Source organism: Meriones unguiculatus, chromosome 9 (genome assembly GCF_030254825.1).
Source record: "Meriones unguiculatus strain TT.TT164.6M chromosome 9, Bangor_MerUng_6.1, whole genome shotgun sequence".
In the NCBI taxonomy this organism is placed as follows: domain Eukaryota; kingdom Metazoa; phylum Chordata; class Mammalia; order Rodentia; family Muridae; genus Meriones; species Meriones unguiculatus.
In genome coordinates, this window is record NC_083357.1 from 59,003,090 (window position 1) to 59,016,921 (window position 13,832).

The 13,832-nt window shown below is 40.8% G+C and overlaps 1 long non-coding RNA gene and 1 other non-coding gene across 2 annotated transcripts in view; one reads left to right on the top strand and one right to left on the bottom strand.

Moving 5' to 3' along the window:
* LOC132656483 (uncharacterized) overlaps positions 1 to 13,832 on the bottom strand; it is a 61,523-nt gene that overhangs the window by 18,439 nt on the left and 29,252 nt on the right. The window contains exon 2 of the long non-coding RNA XR_009594225.1: positions 883 to 976. This is a non-coding gene — a long non-coding RNA (uncharacterized LOC132656483). The remainder of the gene's footprint in view (positions 1 to 882; positions 977 to 13,832) is intronic.
* Positions 12,193 to 12,299, top strand: LOC132656737 (U6 spliceosomal RNA). Its single transcript, XR_009594428.1, has one exon. It is a non-coding gene; the product is annotated as a U6 spliceosomal RNA (small nuclear RNA).

The following is a 13,832-nucleotide window of genomic DNA, read 5'->3' on the forward strand; positions in this document are numbered from 1 at the left end:
AATCACACTTCTTAAGAAAACAAAGCCTTTGGGATTTTTTTTTTTGTTACTTACATATTTTTAGTTAAAGATTCTACAGAAAATTAGTTATTTAGCAACCCTAATTTTATTTAGCAAATATCATCAAAACTTATGGTTAAAACCTTACTAGAAAAAAGCATTCTATAATTTTATCATTAAAGTACTGTAACTTTTGATATTAACAATGTATTGAGTATCTATGAGTCAAATACTTGTTTCTGCTTAAGAAAGCAGGTTTTTCAGTTTCAACCAAATTATGACTTTTGGTTAGGAAGGTACTTGGAATACTTCAAATTTTCTTAAAATATTTTCATTAATCTTATCTAATTTCTAGGCTCTACCTACTCCACTTGTCAAACAACCAAGTACCAAATTCCACTTGACTTAAACACTTCATTCTGTAAGAATAAAGTCCACTACATAATTAAATACCTTACATAGCACATGATAGTAACACTCAGAAAAAAGAAAACCACTATGTATACTTTTTGGGGGTTGGGGAGGGATAAATTCACGTGGCTCTACTACAACACTATAAAAATATCAACCATATTCTTAAAACCTTGCAATTCTAACAAGCAAGACATTTCGATTCAGCCAATTTATAAGATTTCTACTTATTCTTTACTTATTTTGGTTCATTTAATCATTTCAGCATTACTATCAAGTCCCATTATGTTGCAAAAGATATGATAGGTTCTGGCACATATTTACAATCCTAGCACGAAGAGGTTGAGACAGAAAAATTAGTAGTTCCTCTCCAGTTTAGGATTCATACCAAGTTCCTGGCTGGGCTGTAGTGTTAAGTCCCTGACTTTAAGGAAAAAACAAAACAAACAAACAAAGAAAACATTAGTATACCTTAATCTACTATCATGTTCCAATGCATTATGTGGGTATTCAGCCAAAGAAACAGGTTGTTTTCCAGAACTGGTTCTCTTCTAAAGGTTAAAATCTGAAATAAAAATGTCATGTATTACTTCATGAAGACACTCAACAGATAAAATATCTCCTGTTGTTCCAGTTGATCTCTGAACAGTGTTAAACCTTGAAAACAACCCATCTTGCCAATGCTCAAAGAAGTTTTTACGACAGAAAGTAACTTGATTAAGAACACCTGTGATAATGCATTATTATCCAAAGCCTCTTCAAACAAATCAGGTAAGTTTCTGCTTTCTTTTCTATGACATTCATTTTCAAAGCAGCATAGATGAGTATGTACATGTAAGTAGCTATGAGATAACTAAGAAAGATTATCAAAAATATTCTTGGGTTTCTAAAATCTATATAACTTAAAATTATACAAGAGACAGAGATAAAATTTGAGTATCTTTCCCCTAAAATTAGTAAGTGTATCAATGATGACAAATTACCATTATTTTCAACTTTAGTCTTGCTATACCTGAGTGAACATTTCCAAATATTACTGTTCTAACCAATTTAAAAAGTTTAAAATAAATGAGAAATAAATGGACCATTGCTAGACTAGCCTTTTAATGCTTCCACATAGAGGTGAAATGGAAGTTTATTTTTTTCATTTGTTTCATTCTTTCTGGATCTTAATGACTTAACTGGCAACAACTATGTTAAAAAAGCAAATTATTGAATTACTAAAGGGATAAGTATACAAATATGAACCATAATGCCTTGCGAGAGTTTTTTACTTTTACTTAAGAATGGCTGAAGCAACAAATAAAGAATAAAAACCAAAAGCCTCTTTAATTCTTTGTTGCTAAATATTTGATTACTCAATGGGAAAAATAAAATAGAAATCCCACATCATCTTATGTCTAAGAAAGTAAAGAAATTTTTGCATATTAAAAATTTTGCATGTTAAAGAATTTTTTGCATATTTTTCAATTTTCTTTATATTTGAGTGCTTTGAAATAGATTTAAAATAACAAAGAAAACAACAGAAAATTAAGTGTTAAATTTTAATACAATAATATATGTTTTTAAATAGTATAAGAACACTAGATAATAAGGAACAAGAGGTTTAGATTTAAATGAAATGCTTATGACTAAAAGAAAAATCTCCCAAAGTAAAAGTCAAATCTCTTAGTTTACTATTTATACTTAGAAAACACCACACTCTTTCCTGTGTAACCTTTCTTTGGTCAAATAAGACGGGTTTAAATAAAAGCACACTGAACTTACAACTTCAAGAAAAGTATGAAGAATAAAAACTACACCCACACAAACACACATTAACTCCATTATTCGAAATCTGTCTCAAAGAAAAATCCTTTAAAGCATTCCTTATAAAAGCAAAAAAAAAAGCAGTAAGTAACCTACAAGAAAGCATTATTTACCAAATTTATGATCATTTGTACATACTAACAATCAGATATTACATATTAGTAACGTATTTTAAAACAGACATAAGGTTCCAATATTGTAACCTCTTAAAATTAAATGCTTAATTTCATTTTCAACACTTAGTTGAAATAAAGTGGTATTTTATTACTGATTTCCTTTGGTTTTATGAGATGAGACCACAAAGTTACAGCAAGTCATAGTTTGAAATCTAATTATATGCCAAAATTAATTGCAAAGCATATAGTTGTTTCTAAATGTGTGCAATTAAAAAAATAAAAAGAACAAACTGTGTATACTCTTACAATTTTTTTATAAAATGTGCTGTTTCAATTATAATGATACTAATTATCTGATTCTCATTGAAGGGGTTAAAGAGAAATCAATGTGGGATTAAGTATCATTAAACAAAAGAAAAGACAAAAGCTTCTTTAAGGTTGTTTTCAACCTTAAGATTTTAAGATTTGCAATGAATTTTATAAAAACTTCATAACCGTAAATTTATAACCTAATTGTTGAAATCTTATTGAAGAAATATTAGTCTAAAAATGTTTTCATTTATGTAAATTAAATCAGCTGACCAATAGTTCTAAAGATTTCAGCATCCTTAATAGTTACTACATACAAATACATACATGAATAACAGAAATAAAACTGTACACAAGTCCTCGTGAAACAAAAATGTAAAAACAGCACACAAAAGGAAAAATGGGATCTAAAATGTGAACAATACTTTAAAATTTTTATCCTGAGGTGTGGTGCCTGATAAACATTAAAAAGATACCAGTCTTCCGGCATACAAAACCTTGGGCTACATTTTGTAAATGTACCCTAAAGACAAGTTAACGGTTTTTTAAAAATAGTCTATAAAAATTAGACTTTTAATTGGAAATAGTATAAAAAACAAACAAATGAAAATCAATGCTACCAGGGAAAATGATACTTTTGTTCCCACTCCCTACAATATGTAAATGTAGCACCAGGGGAACTTTTGAAGCAGCACCATTCTCCAGTGATGTTTTCCTGTGGTAATGACTTTTGCAGCCTTCACAACAAATAACTGCATATAAATACTTAAATAAATAGAAATATACCTACTGGAATACCTTCTATCTAGAATTACATTAAAAATACTTTGAATGTCGTGGAATTTATTTAGGTGATAGTGTGTTCTAAGTCATTAAGTAAATTAGTTTAAATAAAGAGTATCACTCTAAAAAGTTGGTAAAACAGACGAAGAAAAAGAAAAAAAACACCTTCATTCATGGCCCTCAAAACAAAACAAATCCAATAAAACAAAGCAACAAAAAATATGATTAAACTTCACCAGTCTGGTGGAATTTAAAGCTTTCCTCCATTCCCATAATTCTCTCCCAGCCACGTAATTTGAATAAAAATTAAAATACAAAAACAAATAGCACAGCACTTTACATATGATTACATGTAGAATAGAAATGAGATCATCTACAATTTTATTAAATCAAATTTTATAGATTATTTTAGGAAAATTTTGTGAAAAGGTCCAAAATAAACAAATTCTAAAAAAGGGGATTGTGAGTTCAATAAGCATAATTATTACGAAAGTAATACAAAATAAAATTGTTTATTAATATTAACTAATTTATAGTACTATAGATATATGAAAATGTTTTCATTTGAATACTTCTAAAAATGCGTGTTTGTCTCAAAGTGAAAATAAAAATGTCTCAAAATTTCAATTATTTGTAAAATATAAAAATTTTACAATTCTTTTCAAAATCATCTTCTCTTTGTAAATCACACGCTATCTGTTATTAAGATGAAATTAAAAGGAATGACAAGTAGGGTAACAAATACTGGCGGCAGTCTACAGTAACACTAAACAAAAACTAACTGAAACCCATCCAATAAAGCAACACGTATGCACTGCTGTACACAACACACTTCCTCATAATGAATTTGTCAAAGGAATGCAATATATACGCTCACCTTTGCATACTTACCTGTTACATTACCAATTAAGAAACATAAATGTCTTGTAAACTAAAATTTAAATCCACTGCAATGGCTGAGTTATAATATATTTAAAATAGACTTGCAAAGTTTTAAGAACATATTCAATTTTTATGAAAAAGTAGAATAATTTAAAGTTCACTTTCATGAAAATTAAAGAAGCAATTCTCCCATAATATTTATCCAATAAATACATGAAGGCTAAGATGAAAAAAATTATCAAAGGAAAAAAACCAAACATCTTAGATCCTTTGTTGCAGTTTCCGACCAATGAAGAACAGAGAGAAATATGTCCTGTAACTACAACAGCAGAAATACAATTTTCTGAAAATAGCCTCTGTAGTTTTACTTTTTACATGATTTCAAAACCATCGGAAAGGCTTTTACGGAAGGAACAACTGATTCTATTAGGCACTAACTTAAAAAGAAAAAAAAAATCTCCGTTTTTACGTTTCGTACCTATTTAAGCAGTTCTCTGACTAAACATAGTTTTTTGGTAGGTCAAGAGCTCTCGGCTGCGCGTCGAACATTCAAACCCCCCAGTCCCGTGTCCCTCCAGCCAATCAGCGGTGAGACAGCCGGCCTTTAGGAGCTCCGTTAGACAGGATTTGAAAAACATCACTTTGCGCCCTCACTCCTCGGGAAGGGATCTAAGTGAGGGCGGGTCCCCAGGCTCCCCAGACCAGCCCAGAGCCGGGGCTCCCACCCAGCTCCGGACGGGGAGAGCCCAGCGGGGGGCCCGCCCGGGACAGCAGGTCGCCTGTCCCCGGGAACCGCGCTCCTCCGCCTCAGCCGAGGGCTGCAGCTGCGCAAGCCCTCCCCGGGCCCGGGCGCCCAGAGCCTGCGCCCCTCGCCGAGGGTCACCCCGGGGCGCTGGGGAGGAAGGGGGTTCGGACTCTCCCGGGCGGTTAGCGTGGACAAGCGCCCAGAGGACCGCCTGAACCCGAAGCTGTCACCGGCTGACTCAGGAGCCGTCGGCTCGGGGAGGACCGAAAGCCGACAGCTAAGGGGTCCCCCACCGCAGCCCCGAGCGCAGGGGGCGAGACCACCCAGCTCTCCTCCGCTCCGGCCGCAGGAGCTCCGGGGAAAGGCGAGGACGCCCGGTCGTGGACTCGCCGGTGCGGAGGCTGGTCCGCGGGACGCCCCAAGTTCCTCACTACTTTTCCCTGACACGCCGCGTCTCTGCGACTGCGGGAGGAAAAAGTCCGCTGAGGGCGCGACGGGGGGGGGGGGGGTGAGGACGGCCGGCGCGCAGCCCTCCCCGGGTCGCCCGGGGCCGCCGCCTCGCCCCCGCGGGCGCCCGGCCGTGCCGCCCGCCGCGCGCTCGCCCAGGGGCGCGCCCGGCAGCCAGCCGCGGGCGAACCTGCGCGCGGGCCTAGCGCCCCGGGCCCGGCGCGGTGACAGGTCGGGCGGAGCTGCCCGGCGCCTCCCCTCCCCCAGCGCCGCCGCGCCGCGCCGCCCGCCCGCGCTCCCGCCGCCCGCGCCCCCGCGCCCCCGGCCGGGCCTCCGGGGGGCGTCCGGCCGTGAGGGCGAGCGCACAGCCAGGGTCCGGCCCCTGCGCCCCGCACGGCCGGCCGGCCGGCCACCCCGCCGCCGCCACCCCCGGAGACCCCGCTCTGCCGCCTCGGGCTCTTACCGACCGCGCCGAACCTGGCGAAGCTCCGCCGAGGGCCCTCCGCTCTGAGCGATTTTTTTTTTTTTTTTTATGGTTTCTGGGGTGTTTTCCCGCGCGTTCCCGGCGTCGCGCTGCGCCCGGACAGGTTATCCCTTCCCTCCCGCTAGATGGATGAGATCAGGCATCACTCGAAAATGGCGCCGAAAGCGCCGAGGCTCCTCATTCAAATTCGTTAGAGCCAACCCCGCCGCCCCGGGGCATGCCGGGAACGCGGGCTGTCTCCACAGCTGTGGGCCCGCCGCGCCCCCAATCCCGCGACCCTGTTGCGCATGCGGAAACGTCGGCCGCCCCCGCCCGCGGCGCATGCGCAGAAGCGCCGTGGCGCACGTCTCCGCACTTCCCGGGTTCCAGTCCCCTCGGTGTCTCGCGCGTGCGTGGGTGCTCGGGTCGCCCCTGTGCCGCCGTGGAGGCGTTCACCTTTCGGACACCGCTCCGGGGAGGGACACACCCGTACTTTGCCGTGGGCGGAAGCCACTTAGGGTCCGTCTGGAGCGTTTCATTAAAAAAGAAAATTAAAGAAAAAAAAAACAACAACCAGAAAACCGCTTTTCAGTAAACGCCTAACCACCCGGTGTGCCTCCCGCTGCACGGGCGCTCTCGCCCCGCGCCCGCGCCTCGCAGATCCGTCCCCCCTAAGCCTCGAACCGCTTGCAGGAGGTAGGAACTGCGCGGCGCAGCCAGCCAGCCAGCCAGCGCGGCTGTCACACCCTGGGGCAGCCCGCCGCTCCCCTCCGCCCTCCAGGCCCCGGGGCGCGGACCCGCCCTCCGGCCGCACGGCTGGCGCCCCAGCTTTCGGTTCTGGTTTGGAGACGGAGCTGTACAGTGGTCGGGCCGGCACCGGGGTACTTCACAAAAATAACAGTAATGGTGTGGTACACTGTGGAGCCGCTAGCTCGGTCTCCGCCGTGTGCAGCCCTGAAAAAGTTGCAAGGGCCCCTGGATACTTGTTGATAATGTAGGCAACGAACCAAACGCGCTGTGGATCAGGCGCTGCCCACAGCACCTCTGTGAAGTAGGTGTTATTTTTGGTTTTACAGATAGTGATACCTGATGTTCCGATTAGAAGTTCTGCCGTCTTACATACAGCTGGTGAGGGCACAAGAGCAAGGCAAACCGCCTTTAAAATCGGCTCTACAACAGGACAAAAAAAATGATGAAGTTAATATTTTGACACTTTTCTTACAAAAGCATCTTCTCATCCTTTGCTTGTAAGACATCCTCCCCTGCCGCTAGGCTAATTAAGAAGGAATTTTTTTTTTTAAAAGAAAACTGTCACTGCTCCTGAGTATAGTTTAGGGTTGTGTTTGGTTACGGTCTCCTTAATTCTCACAGATTTTTAAAAATTATTTTCTCAGAGTGTTTTGCCTACACGTATGTATGTGCACCCCACATGTGCCCTCAAGTAGCAAAAGAGGGTGTGGGATTCCCAGGAACTGGAGTCAGGGATGGCTGGGATCCACAGTGTTGAAACCAAGCCTGGATCTTCTGCAAAATCAACAAGTGCTCTTAACTGCCGAGCTCTCTCTCCAGTCTTACCAAATGAATTTAAAGTAAAAATCAGGACTATTACTATGCCTGCGTTTGCTCTAGTTTTTATTATAAAACAACTTATGATGTATCATAACTTAAAAAAAAAAAGATGGCGTTCAGGCTGGCCGAAAACTCTGCTGTGTAGAGCAGGCTGACAGTCACGTGAGTGCTGAGATTGATTACAGGTTGTGCGGCCACACCTTGCAGAACTGTAACTTTTGAACATAAAAAGATGTATCTTGTTGTTACGGGTGTTAAAACCGTGGCTATGAGACTTTTTTTGGGTATTAAGTACGAAAGAGTAAAGTAACCGGAGAAGGCTTCCTGGTTTGCGTTGTTGAGGTACAGCTGGAAAAGAGGTGGATTTTAGCCATCAGATCAAGACGTGACACGTCTGAGTAGCAGTTATCTGTATTTGCTCCGACTAAAACATGTGGAGACTTTTTTTTTTTAGAATATTTGAGTCCCGCTTTGTTTAAAATCTTAACAAACCATTAATCCTTACTGAGACATTAAAATGGGAGAAACCAAAATCAAGTAACAAAGTGGGGGAAAATTATCTTTCCACCACAAGAGGGTGCAAATTTCCTGGGTTAAATTTCAAAGGAAAAAGAGAGAGAGAGAGAGAGAGAGAGAGAGAGAGAGAGAGAGGAAAAAAGAGGGGGGGATTTTCTAACAGATCATCACTCTCACAAAGAAAATACTTGGAAGAATCTAATTTGAATTTTACAACTCTAAAACAGGATGTACCTTATGAGACTAAAGAATCCCACCGTTTAGGTAGTGATTAATATTTGGGTTCCAGGGTATAAATTTCCAGCTGTTTTCTACAAAGGCATAATGACCACTGTCATACCAACTTCCATCCACTCAGTTTAGGCTTCTGCATACTCTTGTCATAGAATAGAACTTAAGTCATATTTAAAATCTGGGACTTTTACTTTTGCAATCTGGAATGCAATCATCAGCAAATGAATGGTGAGTGTAAAAATGAATGGTGAATGTGGAAAACAGAGCTTGAAATTTCAGTACTTTTTTCCCATCCTACTGTTCGTAATGTGTTAGCTACAACTGATGGAATGCTGGCTTCAACATATTAACCTATTTAGTTAAAACTGTAAAAGCATCATTGTTCAGAAATGACTCAGAGCTGAGCATGGTGGCACAGGCCTTTAATCCCAGCACTCAGGAAGGCAGAGGTACAGCCTGGTCAACAAAGTAAGTCCAGAACAGCCAAGGGCTAAACAGAGAAACCCTGTCTCAAAAAACAAAAGACTCAGATATCAGAATCCGGAAACATTTGAAAGGTAACTTGAAAAAAACACACAAGCAAATTATTTAAAAACCAGAGGTTTGCATCCTTACTTCTTTCTTTTGTGCTTCCTTTCTTCTAAACAGGCTCCTCACTATGTAGCTCTGGCTATCCTGGAACTCACTTGTAGACCAGGTTGGCCTCAAAGTCAGAGATCTGTCTGCCCCTGCTTCCCCAGTACTAAGTAAAGGTGTGCACCACTGTGCCCGGCTCATTCAGAATTTTCAGTATCCTTTTATCTACCTGTTGTTTCTTTAAAATGAACTTGAAAAAAGCAAAGTAGAGATTCAAGCTTGTAAAAAGTTTCAGGAGGTTATTAGATCATGCATTCATTTGCTGCCTCTTGTGGATAGATGAGTTCCCTTTCTCTCCAAATACACGCTATCTCACCCCTCTCCTTTTCTTAGGCAGACATGGGTGCTGGCTCTTCACTTCTGTGTTCCTGGGGGTGCATCTCCTGACAGCTGATAAGTGCACACTGGAACAGTATTCTTACCATCATGTTTCAGTTTTGGAGGGTGGCCCTTTATAGTATTCCTCCCTCAATTACAGTAGCCTATCTGGGGCCTGGGGATGTACTTAATTGTCATATCTGTTTTAGCAGCCTTTGCTCTGAAAAATTTCCAGTCTTTGCCCTTTAAGTCCTTGATGAATTTGAGGGATACAGCTTCAAGGGATACAGTGTGAAACTGTATCCCTCCATGTTCTTGAAGGGAGCTACACATGGTTTTAGAAGAATGTTCATTCTGTGTTTGTTTACTCACAATCAGATGTATTTAGCTATTTTGATATTCAAATTGCCTTATGTGTAGCAAGTGGAGGTGCTTCTTGTGGCTTCTGTTAATGTTACTTCATTTTGTTTTGAAGCACTCCTTTACTTGCTTGTACAATGAGGTTGTAGGTGTTTATTGGATGAGTAACCTTGCCTCTCCCTGGAATAAGCCTTTTTTTACTCAGGAACCCAATTTCTTAAAAAACAAAAACAAAAACAAAACAAACAAACAAAAAAGGCCTGTTTCCATGTTAGTGGAAAATGGTATTAGGAACCAAGGTTCAGTCTGCTTATCGATACTGGATTATCTGTTTCTTGGAGCTTGTAGGAGCCCTGAGAAATATGTGCATATATGTATTTGTGTGTGTGTGTGTGTGTATGCTTACAAATATTTATATACAAATCTTGCAATCTGTAAAGTATATAAATTTAATTTTAAATTATTTTAAATGTAATTTAAAGACTACTGTAGTGACATAAAGTTCTGGATAAAAGAAATGAAATCCCCAGCACTTTAAGAGGCAGAGATCGACAGATCTAAATGAGTTTGAGTCAAGCCTGGTCTACAGAGCAAGTTCTAGGACAGCCAAGGCTACACAGAGAAACTAAGTCTCAAAAAACTAAAAAAAAAAATCATAGCCACACCAACAATTCATACAGTTTCCATGTTCCCTTTTAGTCAGTGTCTATATACATAATTATATAGGGTCATACTTCTCTTAATCCTTTTTCACTTAACATGTCATAATCATAAACATGAGTTACTATATAATTTCCATAATCTTCATTTTAAATTGTTCTGAGATGTATCATTAGAGATTTCTATTCCTAGACAGTTCGCTTATTTCTAGTTTTTGGTATTATACTTTTGAAATGAACATTTATATATATATATATATGTCCCTTTTAATGTTTTATCAATTTATTGAAAGATTTTTCTAGAAGTAGAAATGAAATTTCTCTCTGTGGGTTTTAATGTATGTTCTCACACAGAATGAAACATTTACCAGAATTCAAATTATAACTGGAGACAAAGATAAAAAGAGTAATCTTTTTTAGCAGACAGTTGAATATATAGTGAAAGATAAAATTTCCAAAGAATTATAGCATGTAAAATAGAGAGGAAGACCATGTAATTCACAGAAATGGGAAACTCAGGAAGCTTTTAAAGGAGGGGGTAATTATGCTGTGCGTGGAAACACCTTGGTAGAGACTGCATTGGGATTGGAATGAATTATGTTAGTGTACAAGGGAGAAGGGAAAAGGGTAATAGGCCATAGAAAGCATTTTAAGTAGAATCATTAGAGTGTAAGAAAACAGAACAGTTGGGAAGAACCTGGCATTTCAGGCAGCTGGACAGTCTGCTGAAATTTGTAGCTTGGGCATCTTTGAAAGTGATGAGAAAGGTCAGCCTACTCAACTGGATAATTAGCTTTACGTGCTATTTTTATATTGATACAATTGGAAAATCTTATTAAACCAATGAATTTGTTTTTTGTTTTTGTTGTTTTTCAAGACAGGTTTTCTTTGTGTAGCCTTGGCTGTCCTGGAACTCACTGTGTAAACCAGGCTGGCCTCCAATACAGAGATCCACATATGTCTTCCTCCTGAGTGCTAGGTTTTAAAGGCGCGAGCCACCCTGCCTAATATGTTGTTTGCATTTTAGAAATGTACTTTCTAAGTGAAGGGCTGGAGAGGTGGCCCAGCTTTTAAAGGGACCTGAGTTCAGTCCCCCCCTGCCTTTTTTTTTTTCTAAAAAAAAGAAAAAATAAAAGTTTACAAACATGTCAGGCAGTTCTAACTGTCTATAATTCTAGTTCAGCACTGCATTCACGTAGACACACAAATACACATAATTAAAAAAGAGAGAGAGAGAGAGAGAATCTTTGAAAAAATTCACAAAATTTTCTTAATGAGGGTACTAGAGAACAAAGGTATGGCAGGAACTCCTTTGGAGACAACTGTATCCAGGCAAAAATAATGAGCACTTGAACTTGGGGTAGAAAAGGCAGCGAGAGTGAACTGAGGTATAAAAGAAGGAGTTATTTGTTTAGTATACAGTTAAATAGTCCTAGGTAACTACTTAGCACTCACTCAGTGTTGTATGTAGTATGTGTTTTAGTTTCTATGTTGAGGGTGAACAAAACAACCACACCTTTTCTTCTTATGTCTAATCTAATGAGAAAAAAACATGTTAATGACCTTTGAAATTACAGCTCTCACCAGTAACAAGCAAGTACGGGGTGCTGTGAAAGCATTATAGTATGGGGAGCAAACACTAGAAATAAAGTTGGTTTTTTGTTTTTTGCGGGAGCTGGGGGTGCCATAGAGCGCGTGCATTTGGAGGCCAGAGGACCTCAGTTCTCTTTTTCTACCATGTGGTTTTTGGAATTGACCTTGAGCTGTTAGGTTTGGCAGCAAGCACTTTACCCACTGAGCCATCTCTGGCTGAACAGAGGGTCAGTTAAATGAGTTCTTCCAAAGATGGGGTGGGTGGGCAAAGACTTACAGAGAAAAGATATTAGCTGGGCCAAAAGCAAAGAAGAACCATGCAGGCAATGAAAGATACAATGTGTGCTCGCTTCGGCAGCACATATACTAAAATTGGAACGATACAGAGAAGATTAGCATGGCCCCTGCGCAAGGATGACACGCAAATTCGTGAAGCGTTCCATATTTTTTTGATGTGAACTGACAGACTAAGATCAGAAAGGAGAGGAGAACCTCCCCTATTAGTGGACTTGGGGAGTGGCAGGCAAGCAGAGGGAGGAGGGAGGGTGGGATTGGGATGGGAGGAGGGAGGGGCTTATGGGGGGATGCAGAATGAATAAAGTGTAATTGATGAAAAATTTAAGAAAAAAGGGAAAAAAGTAATTTAAGAACCTTAAATGACTTTCAAAATTGGAGGAAAACATGGAGTTAGTCAATTGGCATGGAGCACGTCTCGCCCCTGGGGGCAATGGTCTCCTGAACCTACTCAGACCTCGGACACCACCACTGCTAGTTCTAGAACTGACGCAGGATGTTCCAACGAGGGGTTAAGGCTTCTCATAATATTTCCTATAAGCCCACACCTGTTTGTCTATATCCCCCATTTTTATTCATTATTAGCCAGATAGAGCCAAGTAATTGTGGTAATGATACTTGCTTTTTTGCCCAATGCTGGAATGCTAGTAAAGTTAGGTATGCCCTGGTTACTCGCATGCCTCACTGGGTGCCTATGCCCATTGATGCCCCTCACGCTATGACTCTCTTCAGACAGAAAAGGGATCTTGGAACTACAGCCACCATTGTTACTACCATCTCATTGACGGCTGTTGGAGCTACCACCAGGGCATTAGCCATGAGTCATACTGGGCAGACTGCTCAAACCCTGAATAATCATTTAGCCAATGTAGCTCATGCCTTAGTTGTACATAAAGGAATTAATGCTCAACTAAAAGGAAGCTTGATGGTGTTCAATCAGAGGATTGACCTCTTGCAGGAGCAAATTGATACCCTATGGCAAATCGCTCAACCTGGCTGTCAATGAAAGTATGCTGGACTTTGTGTCACTAGCATACAACATGAGAATTTTTCCTGCGCTGCAAATCTGTCTAAACAATTGTCGAGCTATATTTTAGGTAATTGGACTGGAGAATTCGATACTACGATGGAGCAGCTGAGAGTGGCCATTGTCACAGTAAATTCTACCGGAGTGGACGCAGGACTAGCCAGAGGATTATCAACATGGATTGCTGCAGCCATGAATCATCTGAAGGAATGGGCGGGCATGGGAGTGTTAGCAGGCCTACTGGTGTTGGTCTCCTTGGTTTGCCTGTGGTATATATGCAAGATTAGAGTCTCACAACAGTGTGATGCAGCCATGATCATTCAGGCCTTTACAGCCATTGAAGCAGGACATTCTCCCCAAGCATGGTTGGATACCATAAAAAGCTAAAATAATACGTTCAGGATGCGAGGCTAAGCACTGCACTCAGGGTCAGCCGCTTTGGACCCAGAGAAGAGCATGTCTGATTGCATGCGGGTTGATGCCCCAGGTCCCGCCTCTGAGAAAAAGGTATCAGACGGGTCTGATGCTCTTTGGGTGGATGACACCTAAATGAACATCTGTACAAAGTCCCAATTTATTTCTAATATCAGAGATCAGACCTCTACTCTTGCCTGATGCGTCTAAAACAAAAAGGGGGAACTGTAGAGAGCTGCGGAATGCT